Consider the following 12,561-nt stretch of genomic DNA (forward strand, 5'->3'; position numbering starts at 1 on the left):
ATAAGAAACAAAATATACTCTCTGGTACATTAACAGAATGTTGCAAGATACCTCGAAGTTCCATGACCTTTTAAATGAACTCAGCCTTCCACCTCATTCCACTGTATGGTCATGAAACTCTTTGTTGACTTGCAATATTCCTATAATGTACAGTAGGGGTATTTCACCTCATATATAATGTTACTTTACTGAACTTTACAATTGCCATTGCATGTAGTCAGTTAGACTTCATTTTTAATTCAGATGTTTCAGAATCATCCTTCAACTCTTGGTGGAATTCAGTATTTGACAATCATAGACTAGACAGTGCTTCTGCTTTAGGTAATAAAAGCAAATTTAGAAATTGTCTATTGTGGGTTGCTGCTTAGTGCTTTATACAACTGTTTTGATCCTTGCTAATTTTAGAGCTTCTGCTCTGTATCCAATTTTTCTTTCAGATTTCTTCAATTTTTGCTTTCCTTTTTCTCCGTTTTCTATTCTCTTCTTTATAGTTTCTCTTTCATGATTCTTATAGCCCTAAATTGATATACCGTTCTGTCGGTAAGGTCATTAAACCATCATCAAATACACGGTGCTAATACTGTATTCCTTAATGTACATACTATTGTTTTATTGTCTTACCAAAAATGTATTAAAGTAGAAAGAAATTACAAATTACTGTCAGCTGAAAGAAGTTTTAAATAAACATTATTAAAAACATTCTTTGAGCACACAACACTGGCCAACTGCAAGCAGTACAATCAATATAAGGAATGTCAAAGAACAGTTAGTTTACCGATATATCCATGGATAACCTACTTTTATCCCCTAGTGCAAACTATGGCCCACATTTACAACTGGCCTGGGCCGCCGGAGCGTCCATTTTTATGATGATATGGTGGTGCAGGCCTCTCAATCTTATCTATGAGATGGTGCAAAGCCACCCTGCATAGCTTTGCATAGCCTCATAGATATGAAATGCCTTACTCTACATCAAGGAGGCATTCCATGTGTGTTACCACTCAACACCCATGGAATTTTACACTACCCCAAATTTTGAACATCGCGTAAAACTGGGCAGGGCCAAAAATATACGCTTCCCAGAACGCGTGTAGCAAAGAGAAATGTTTACATTTAATTGTTTTTTATTCTTTCCAAGTGTGCTGCATTCAGCAGCACACATAGCACTAGGAAAATGCCTCGCCTGTTTGATTTCGTACATGAAAGTGCCCCTTCCTCCACAAAAACAAATATGGCAAAAACAAGAACACCCTTGCACCAAGCAGAGTGTCTGGATTGGCACTTGACTGCAAATTGTGCACTGGCTTAAAGCAATGCTCTGTATCTTGTACATACAGTGCATACCTGCCCTTTCCAATTGGCACAGAGCATGGCAGCGAAATTACTTGTGGCGCTGCCTTATGCCAATTCTTTTTAAATGAGACCCTATGTCTTTTCAAGATTAGGGTCTTACTTCTGCTCTCTTTATTTGGCCCGCTACTTCTGAATGAGTTATTCTGCAAAGAAACACCATTAATACAATAAATAATCTTGATGCATCAAATCACTGTATGACTGGATATTTTGTTAAAATAATCACCATTTTCTATTGCATACCTACATTCTAATGTATTTTTAGATGAATGTGTGGGCACCACTGTAATGAAAATGAATATTATGAGACCTTTAGGAAGCAGTAGGATGTCACTGGCCACTCCATTAATGAACTCCAGCTATGTATCGGAAACAACTCATTAAAATTGTGTTTTTCTCTAGGAACGTTATGCATCATTAAACATAGTGAAGGAAACCGTACTGTAATGGAAGAGAACCCGATGTACATTTTTTATTGATTTCCTTATCATGTTAATGAGAAAATAAGCAACCTATGTAAACTCTTACTTCGTTTACAAAGCTTCTGAGATGTTGTGTGAGGCCCTTTAATGAAATGCCAGCTTTCTGCAAACAAATCATCAGACAACTGTCTTTATGAGCTCAAATATGTTTAATAACAATTTTTGACAGAAAATGAGGATAAGCCTGCCTGAAAAATCATGACATTGGGAAATATTAAATGTTTGCGTATTAAACCAATTTTAAACGGTATTTTTGGTGTGCTGCAACAGTCTGACCTGACAATGGTTCACAAAAGCCAGACCATTGATTCAAATTAAAGTTGCAAAAATACAATCTGAAATAGTTAACATTTGGCTGAAACCCTCAGAGTGCCCCGGGGAGGTGGCAGAACTAGGGCTTTAGGGCTCCTAGGAGTGGGGCTCACGTGCCCCCCTTCTACTTATATTGGACATGTCCAAAGACCTGGCCAACCAGATGGTCGATCAGAAATTATGCTGGGAGCCCGCACTTCACTTCAAAAAAAAATATTTGAGTGTCTACCGCAGATCCAGTGTGACTCTTGCCAAAGTTGTTTTCCGCGGCCTAGAGAGTCAGGGTGTTTCTACCCTGCCCCCCTTTTCGTTTTTCTTAACTTTTTTTCTGTGATTCATTTCAAGTCTCAAGATGGCAGCCAAACAGATCTCAAAATGAGATAGGGATGTGTCACGAACCTTTCACGTCCCCAGTTGTATATTTGAAATACCTTTAAATAACTCCACAACTACTGAACATATGTACACCAGTTCACAAAAAGGTCACTTCCTGGACCAACAGCTACCTTTCTGAAAAAGCTGGTGTAATTCAGTTCAGCAGTTGAGGCTCAGGATGAAGGGGAGCCTGCTAGGTCCTCCCAAAGTCAGTTTCCATCAGTCTCTTTGTGTTGGGCAGGCAGTCAGAATCTAACATCATAACCGGTTGGTTGGTAACGCTGTCCACAGAGCTGTACGACTCGCCTCTGACTGACTTGTATTCTCGGATTGCCGGTCGGGATTGATTTGAATGACTGCTAGCATCGGAATCAGTCAGGAGGATTGGATTCTGGCCGACTCGGGCAGATGGGTTCCTACTGGGTCTAGGGAAATCTGACTGTCGGTCGGAAGCGTTCCGACTGACATTGCAATAAGGCCCAAAGTATCTATATCCATACCCTCACTGGTCACAGTGTCAGACTTATGTACCTACTCACATATCTACTCAGACACTCATACACCCACTCACATATCCACTCAAACACTATTGCACCCACTCACAAACTCACTCAGAGACACATGTGTGTACTCACATAAACATTCAGAGCATCATGCACCCACTTACAGATGCACTCAGAGACTCATACGCCCACTCACATAGTTAATCAGAGACTTATCCAGCCAGTCACAGACCCACTCAGAGACTTATGTACCCAGTCACAGACTCACTCCGACACTCACAAACCAACTTACAGACCCACTGAGACTTATGCTTCCATTCACACACTTACTGATTTTGAGAAGTTGGCCTGATGTATGATGTCTCCAATTCTGGGGGCACCTTGTATCAGTCCAAACAATCCCTTATGGTGGTGGTTGTAAGTCAACCTTAAAAGACAAGCTATCCTAATGGTAGCATGGACTAAGCAGTCTTCAGGCTAAACTCAAGAGGGCATGTGAAGCCAGCTGTTTTACCATATGCAATCCTGTAATATCAAATGAAAGGACACCACACAAGGTATATATTATAAAAAATATGTATTTATTACTAGAATAATCCCCTGTACTCTTTATGAGTATAGAAGCACAAGCGTTTAAACAAAAACACAGTTTAACATAAGAAAGTTGCACATTATGGATGAGGCCGGTGACCACTCAAACCATATATCAAAAAAGTGGTATAAGTATCACTTTACGAACAGTGGTAAGGCCTGGGGCCTTGGGAATCGCTGGGACAACACTGGACTAACAGCAGTTAGGACAGGAGTAGCCCGTGGGACTCGAGTGCAGCGCTAAAAGCACACTCATGTACCAATGCAAAGTCAATGGTGCGTAAAAGTTACAAAGTTACTGTTTTAGGAGTCTTCCGACTGGAATAAAATTACCACACTTTAAACTAGGACACTAGAGGTGTAAGCCACTACAGGAGCACCGGCGTTCACGAGTTACCTCACCCACAGGAAGCGGGTGCATAGGTCCCAAAGTGCGTTGGGTTTCGTCGTACAGTTCTATGGCGCCTGGAGATGAAGATGCTGCAGGCGGCCAGGAGAGAAGAGTCCGGTTGGATCCAAGAGTGGATCGAAGATGTAGAGTACCTGAAAGCAGAGGGGACAGAATCTGGGTCACTAGCCAGTGACCAGGAAGGAACCAGGAAGGAACCAGGCGATGTCGGGCGCAATCAGGTTGAAGATGGGAAGCTTGTCTCCGCTGCCACGTGGACTCGGGGGCATCGAGGATGACCAGGGTCAAATCACGAGCTGTCCCACAAAGGCTCTAGCTGTCGGCGGTGTCGGTTTCCGAATTGGAGTCAACAGGCCTTGGCAAAGGCAACCCACGCCGGATTGGAAGATTGCTTTTTTCTCGGACCAGCAAGGTCAGAGGGGTTGCTCCTTTTCAGGGGAGCGAGGGCCAGTCTTTTAAAGGTTCGTCGGTACTGGGGCCGCTAACCAACGGGCAATCGACCAGACCAACGCGTCAAGCAGAAAAATGCAAAAGGGCACCACGCAGCACTCGGTGAGTGTGGAGGGGAGATCTTCAGTGCAAAAGTTGCTCGGGCTGTGGCTTCTCAAACCCTAATGCACAGCTTCGAGGGAGTCTCGGGAGCTGCACCGTCAGCACTTCGTAGTTTTTCTAAGATGGCCGGCTCCATGCTCCACGTCGCCTCCACGAGTCTCAGATTCGCTGGGACTGTGGATCGGGCTGTTGGGAGTCGAGGGAAGCTAGTCTCGTTGATCTCTGTTGCTCGAGTTCTGGCGGGAACTGCAACAAACCAACCGTTGGGCGCTGGATGGTGCCTGTTTGCACAGGGTGGTCACTCCTTGACCACAAGGGAGATTCTTCAGTCTTCTACGTCGAGTAGGATGTCGAAGGGTCCAGAGTTTTGTTTCAAAAGTTTCAGTCAGGATAATCTGAGGTGCATTGGCACAGCTCCTACCTTTATTCCAAATCAAGGGGCTGGATTACCTGCTAGGTCCCTCCTATGGGTGGGACCCAGGAAGGGGGTGGTTACACCCCTTTCCCTTTGTCCAGTTTCGCGCCAGAGCTGGGGCTGAAGTGCCACAGAACCGGTTTGACTGGATTTTGCATGGGACACCTTGTGTGCCCCAGGAAGTGTCTAGTTTCTTTCAACTCTCCCTGATCCAATCCACTATCTCCTGTCTGGGGTGGTGCAGCACCTCCCTGTGACAGGAAACTCTTTGTCCAAGCCTCCCCTGCCAGGTTTGGCAGGGTATGCTCAGACGTTAGTCCCTTGCTCACTTTGCCACTGGATTCAAACAAGCCGGGCTGAAGACGGCTGGAAGGCCAGAAACCGGTCCTCGGAATCTTGTTTCCGGTCCAGGGAAGGCACGGCTTGGCAGTTCGGGCTGGACACAGGGTCAGACTGATTTGCATATAGCCATGTCTGAACTCGGGTGGCAGAGTGGGCTAAAGAACGGTGATGGATTAAACCCAGATCTTTTGACTGGGTGTGAGTGTTTGATTGATTCAGATGCTCCGTCCATCACCACCCCCTTTTGTACCGCTTTTGGCCGCCATAAGTGTGGCAGAGTGGGCTAAAGAACGGTGATGGATTAAACCCAGATCTTTTGACTGGGTGTGAGTGTTTGATTGATTCAGATGCTCCGTCCATCACCACCCCCTTTTGTACCGCTTTTGGCTGCCATAAGTGTGTCAGGGTATGCTCAGACATGAGTCCCTTGCTCACTTTGCCACTGGATTCAAGCAAGCCGGGCTGAAGACGGCTGGAATGCCAGAAACCGGTCCTCGGAATCTTTATTTCTGGTCCAGGGAAGGCATGGCTTGGCAGTTCGGGCTGGACTGTTCCCATGAGGCACAGGGTCAGACTGATTTGCATATAGCCATGTCTGAACTGGGGTGGCAGAGTGGGCTAAAGAATGGTGATGGATTAAACCCAGATCTTTTGACTGGGTGTGAGTGTTTGATTGATTCAGATGCTCCGTCCATCACCACCCCCTTTTGTACCGCTTTTGGCTGCCATAAGTGTGGCAGGGTATACTCAGACGTGAGTCCCTTGCTCACTTTGCCACTGGATTCAAGCAAGCCGGGCTGAAGACGGCTGGAATGCCAGAAACCGGTCCTCGGAATCTTTATTTCCGGTCCAGGGAAGGCATGGCTTGGCAGTTCGGGCTGGACTGTTCCCATGAGGCACAGGGTCAGACTGATTTGCATATAGCCATGTCTGAACTGGGGTGGCAGAGTGGGCTAAAGAATGGTGATGGATTAAACCCAGATCTTTTGACTGGGTGTGAGTGTTTGATTGATTCAGATGCTCCGTCCATCACCACCCCCTTTTGTACCGGAATTTACCGAATTCTTATTTACCGATTTCTTATTTACCGAATCGGTATTTAAGAAATGGTAAAAAAAGAGTTTTGCATTGTAGGAAAGCTCAAAAATACTGAATTTCATGAAATTCGGTATTTAAGAGTCGGTATTTACCATGGAGTGAAAGCAGGTGGTAACCAGGTGCAGGCTATAAAAAAGGCTCCAAAATGCAACAGTGTGACCAGAATGACGGCATTTTACGTCATTGCAAGGCGGCTACGGCTACAGGCAGCAGGAGAGAGGGTCTGGAGAAGGGAGGAGCAAGTCTACAGGCAGAGGATTACGCTCTTCCAACTCACTGAGCCAGAGATATTGCAAAGGTACAGGCTACACCCCCAAACCATCCTGGACTTAGTCTGGGACCTGCACCCACTCCTGGAGCACCCAACACCAAGGGCGCACGCCATCCCACCCCATGTGCAGGTGCTCTGTAGCCTACACCTGCTTGCATCTGGGAGTTACCAGAGTGTGATTGCTGCGGTAGGTAGTGTGTCCCAGAGCTGCCTGTCCTGTTTCTTCAGGAAGTTCCTGGAGGCCAGGATGCGGAGACTGCATCATTACATCAGCTTCCCTGACACACATACAGAACTGCTGAAGACCAAAACTGAGTTTTATCAACTGACACACTTCCTTCAGGTCATAGGCTGTATAGATGGCACCCACATACCAATCTGCCCACCTGCAGCCACAGAACACACATACAGGAACCGAAAGTCAACCCACTCTATCAATGTGCAGGTGAAATGCAACGCTGGCAACATTATAACAGACATTGTAGCCAAATTCCCTGGGAGTACCCACAACTCATACATATTCCATAACAGTGGGATCTACACGCCTTGCTGCTGGAGATTCTGGTGTAGGAAACCTGCTAGGTAAATAACTGTGACACACCCTGATAGTTACCGCCGATGAATCTATTTAGAGTATGTAACTAATGGCACCCTCTATTCCACCTAGGCGATAGTGCTTATGCTCTGCGGTCCTTTGTTCTCAACCTCTACCTGAATCCATCTACCAGGAGTGAGAGAAGTTATAATGTGGCACACAGAGCAACACGCAACGTTATTGAACGCACATTTGGACTTCTAAAAAGCAGGTTCCGCTGCCTCCACAAGAGGGGAGGTGCACGCCAGTACACTCCTATCATCTGCTGTAAAATCATTGCGAGCTGTGCCATGCTGCACAACTTAGCCACCAAGAAAGGCACAGAAGTGGAAATAACACATCATGAGGACATTGACGATAGAACAGAACAGCCAGAGCCTTATGCAGACGGAGCAGCGCATGCAGCTATTTCTAAGTAAGTAAGGAGACACAGCCAGGCAATGGATATGAATGGGGTAGTTTAATGGGCACTACGGTAAATTAGTAAAGGCACACCATGGTACTCCAATGACTACCTCACTGGGCGGTCACAGGTTACTTAACCCTGACATGTCCTGTGGAGTGTGGTCTGCATTATTGTTTGCGCCCACGCACAACAGTGCGGGATGCCCAAGGCTGGGTTACAACAGTGGCTGTTGATTCAGGGTCAGCAGATTGGCGCCTGCTGCTTCTTCTAATGTCTGGTATGGGTGTGTTAGTGCTGCTCCTGCTGGTGGTGTCTTCAGTGTCCCCCACATCTAGGTCCCCAGCGTTGGCTGACTGGTTTGTCAGTAGCAGCTCCATGGCAGATGTCACTCTACCCAAACCCCTAGACACATCCGTGCAGCAGTGCACAAGGCCCTCTTGCATGGCACAGCGCCGACATAGTAGGGAGGTGGCTGTTGCAAGTCGGTTCATTGCCTTCCTATTTTGCTGCATGCACTGCCTCTCACAGCGCCTCTGTGTGCGGTCAGGCTTCGGAGTTTCACTGAGAGCCTCATGGCCTGCGACATGTCGCTCATTCCCTCTGCCATGTCTTTCATACTCTGTGCCATGGAGCTAATGCCCCAGTCTATGTTGCCCATTTTGGTGTTTAGGTTGCGCACCTGCCTCTGAACTGCTGGTATTCCTTTTGCCTGCAGGCGCTGCACCTTGACCATTGTGGCCTCCAGCCCACAGAAGACCCCCTCTCCATCCTGAGTTGTGCTTTTCTCCCGTACCCTACAGCGTCTAGCACAGGTACGCACAAATTCGGATGTGGACTGATCGCCAGTTTTCTCTGCCTCCAGTGGAGCCGTTTGGGTGTCACCCTCACTTTCATCTTCTTCGGACGACTCAAAAATTCTGAGAGGGGGCACCTCCTTGGCCTTACCAGTTCAGAGGAGTCGGTACCTGGTGTGGGAGAGAGTGCTGCTGAGTCCTGCTGTGGTGAGTCGTACAACAGATGAGAATAAGGCGGTGCTGTAGTGGGTTGCTCTGGTGTTGAGCCTGCCTCTGCTGGGGGTGCGGGTGGCAGTCCTGTGCTTTGCCCTGCACTTGTGCCTGTGTCCTCACTCCTTTCAGTTTGGGGTCCCCTATTCTCCCTTTCCAGCACTGTCTTGCGCGATGACTCTCCTGTGGACAGATATGGACATTGGCTCAGTGGTGCTGTACACATTTGTGTCATTATTAAATCACATTCCTGTCACACACTTGCACAGTTCTCAACTGCTTATGGATGTAGTGTTTGGCATGCCTTGCTGTTTTCTGTGATGAATGTAGTGATGTATGTTACTATGACTACGTCTCCCATGATTCATTGCAGCTAAATCCTAAAACCTGTACTGGAGTGTGACACACACAACCACATTGGGGAAGGGGGACAGGGAAGGGGGTGAGGATGGATGTCCATGCAGCTTCCCTTGTTTTTTTGCAGCTCTGGCTGAGCTGTCACCATCCCCTATCCCATGGACACTCTCTGGCTCCAGGGTGGACTCCACCAGCTGCTCCAGGTCTGTTAGTGCAGGTGCTCGGTTCCTTCCTCCCCATGTGGCACTGGCTTGTTTTTTCTGTGCTGCCAGCTTTTTTTTGGTTATGATCCTCAGATCATACCACTGTTTTATCAGGTCATCAATTTCTCTTGTTGTAACCCCGATGGCATTCACCTTGGACTGGATCCCCAGCCAGGTGTTTCTCTTCACAGACTCTGCAACATGCAGAGACTGCTTACCAAAAATCTGGGTGTGGTATCTCACAACTTCCTCCACCAGCACTTGCAGTTCAGCTGTGCTTAATTTCAGTTTCCTTTTGCGCTCAGATCCATCCCTCTGTGATTCCTGGGACTCCATTGTGCATCTCAGCTAAGCTCCGGGCAGCTAGTTGCTCTGTATCTCACAGCTCTCCAGAATGATCAGTTACTCAGCACCTGCATGGGTGTGGCAACTTCCTGGTAGTGGGGTGGGGTAGATGCATTTGATTGGTTGGTTCCTCTGTTGCTTTATTGTGGGGTGTGGTGGATGAACCTGATAGGTTGACAGGCTCAATTGGGTGTATTTTGTATTTCCAAATCGGTATTTACCGATTCGGTAAATCACAGAATCGGGAAATACCGATTCGGAAATTCCGAATTTTATCGATTTGGTAAATTTTACCGATTTCTTACCTACATCCCATTTACCGATTCTAAAATACCGAATCGGTACAATTCTGTATTTTAGAATCGGTAAAATAGGATAACCTACATCTGGCCCCTACTGCCAGAAATATTATAATATGTTTGCATATATGTGTTTTTCAGTCTGTAAAAAAAAAGGTGAGACCGTTACCGTTATTAACATCATCACTACCCCTGGCATCACCGCGAACATCAAAATAGGTTTTAAACATGCTTTTTTATAGAAACTCACTAGAAAACATGACTTTACACAATACAGTATTAAACCCCTTGTATGTAAAATACTGTAATATGAGTGAAAATAGGTGTTGTACACATTATAAAAATGGCACATTTGTCACAAATTAACGTTTTCATGACGCCCTGAATAACAGCAAAAATGGAAAATAGGTTTTAAAGATGGTTTTTAAAGAAACTTAGTACAAAAACATGATATTAAACATATATTTTAAAGATGCATTTCTATAGTAATATATGTAGTGCAATGTATAGAATGGATTTTTTAATTATTATTTTTGCATGTGCTGGTGGGCTTTCAATGTCAGCTTTTGTTTTCACAACATATTCATGACCATCAGGATGTTGTCATGAACATTCCCAAAAATTGAAAAAAAAAGAATCTTTATAAAATAAATTAACAATATTTTGGGTACTAGGGTAGCCTTTGTGTTGATTGTGTGTATATGACAGATACATATAAGACTGGATGCAGTGTTTCAGGTTACTTAGAAACACCCTGTTGCCGTCTGTAAAGTGCACCCCATCATTTCTATAAATTCTATGCATGTCAAAACGTAATATTTTTGTTATAGATATAGCCCATGCGATGGTCTTTGAGGAATGCAGAAACAGTCTTATTAAAATGTTTCCAGTCTTTGTCAATCTGTGGACAAAATCGATTTCACCACTTCTGTATTAGGCATATCATAGAGTACACCAAGACAGTGTGAGGGAAAAGTTTCATCAGTTCTGCAAAGGTATCCTTCGTTAGGATTTCCAGCCCTACCCCAGTTAGTGCGCCTAGGTAATTTCCACCACAGTGCACAATCGTGAAGTGAGGAGCTCGACAATCCACAGTAACTTTAACTGAGGTATTTTCTTTTTTTTTAAAGATATATTTGATTGAATGCTGTCAGCGTATCAGTGAATAAAATTAGGTAGTGTGTTGGATGCATTAGCACAAAGTACTGTTATTCGCTGTTGTTTGCAATACAGACAGAACGCTTTTGAATCTGTAGAGTAAACCACACCTGCTGTATCTCGTTTGGAAGTGGCATGGTCCTTCTTGAATGTTCTGTGGACTTGTGACTTACTGGTTCCACTGGGTTGCTAGTTACAATGAGCTAAAAATGTATTGGGGCAAGGGTGCTAAAAAGACAGAACATGTTTTTAAAGTTGAGGAGTTATAGCACAATTTAAGTGATGATAAACTTTAATTTCCAATTCAGAATTATCAAATAAATTGTTGTGCAGCATTTATGAAGTTAAATCTAGGGTTGAACTCTTGTTTTATTTCCCAAATACTCCCCGATGATGGCGAAAACATCGCAAGCATGCATAGATAGGAATCTCTTTTTGAAAGAGATGGAAAGGGTTAACAGATGATAACTATACACAAGTGGAGATAGAGTATTCTAAAATGAGAGACATGATTTCATTTGCTGCCTTTCTTATGATCATAGAGTGGAAAGTTGAAGAGTTTGCCATTCCATAGTTGATGTGTATGAGTGTAGTTTACCATTCTTGTTCTTAGTTTTCACTAATCATAACAGGGTCAAACTATCTAAAATGAACTAAAACAACAATATACTCTGCAAACTCAATTCACTGGTATGTGCATAACCTTTTAATTATTTTAAAAAAAATGTACATTATAGATGAAGATATATATGGGAGTCTAATCAAAAAGAGCATCAAAGTGTTGTGAAAAAAATATATCAGATGAATTGTATCTGGCAGAGGGTAACCCCGATCGAGTAACTCCCGCTATCAATCCCTCACAAAAACTATGTGATGACATTAATGTCTTCTTCTTAGACAAAATAAAGAAAATATAAGAAACCATTGTCCCTAGCCATCAGGATAGACAAAACTCAGCTGACAATAGTAATTCTAAAACAATGGCTACTATCCCCTGCCTAAATAAAGAAAAACTCATGGAACTACTAAGTAAAAGTAAAATCTGGCTCTGCCAAATGTTTGTCCCCCTCCCATACAAAAACTCATTGTCATCTCCTTTCCTGAAAGCACCCTTTCACTACTGAACCTGTCCCTCACACAAGGAGTTGTTCCATCAGCTTCAAAAGAAGCAGTGATTATTCCACTTATAAAAAAGGTGTGGGTCCCCATGCCTATATCTCTTCTTCCTTTCCCCCACAAAAATTTTAGAGGCTCATGCAGCCAAACACCTTTGCTCCTTCATAGAAGAAATACATTTCCTGGATTCCCACCAGGCAGTTTCGAGCCCTCCCACTCCACTGAATCTATTATTTTATCAGTAGTGGATGACCTTAAAGAAATGGCTGACAAAGGGTGCATTCAGGCACTGGTCCTATTGGACCTGGCTGCAGCGTTCAATACTGTTGATCATGTGATATTAATGGAATGAATCTCTGCAGCAGGTCTGATAGG

This window comes from Lissotriton helveticus, chromosome 3_1, assembly GCF_964261635.1.
Source record: "Lissotriton helveticus chromosome 3_1, aLisHel1.1, whole genome shotgun sequence".
Lineage (NCBI taxonomy): Eukaryota > Metazoa > Chordata > Amphibia > Caudata > Salamandridae > Lissotriton > Lissotriton helveticus.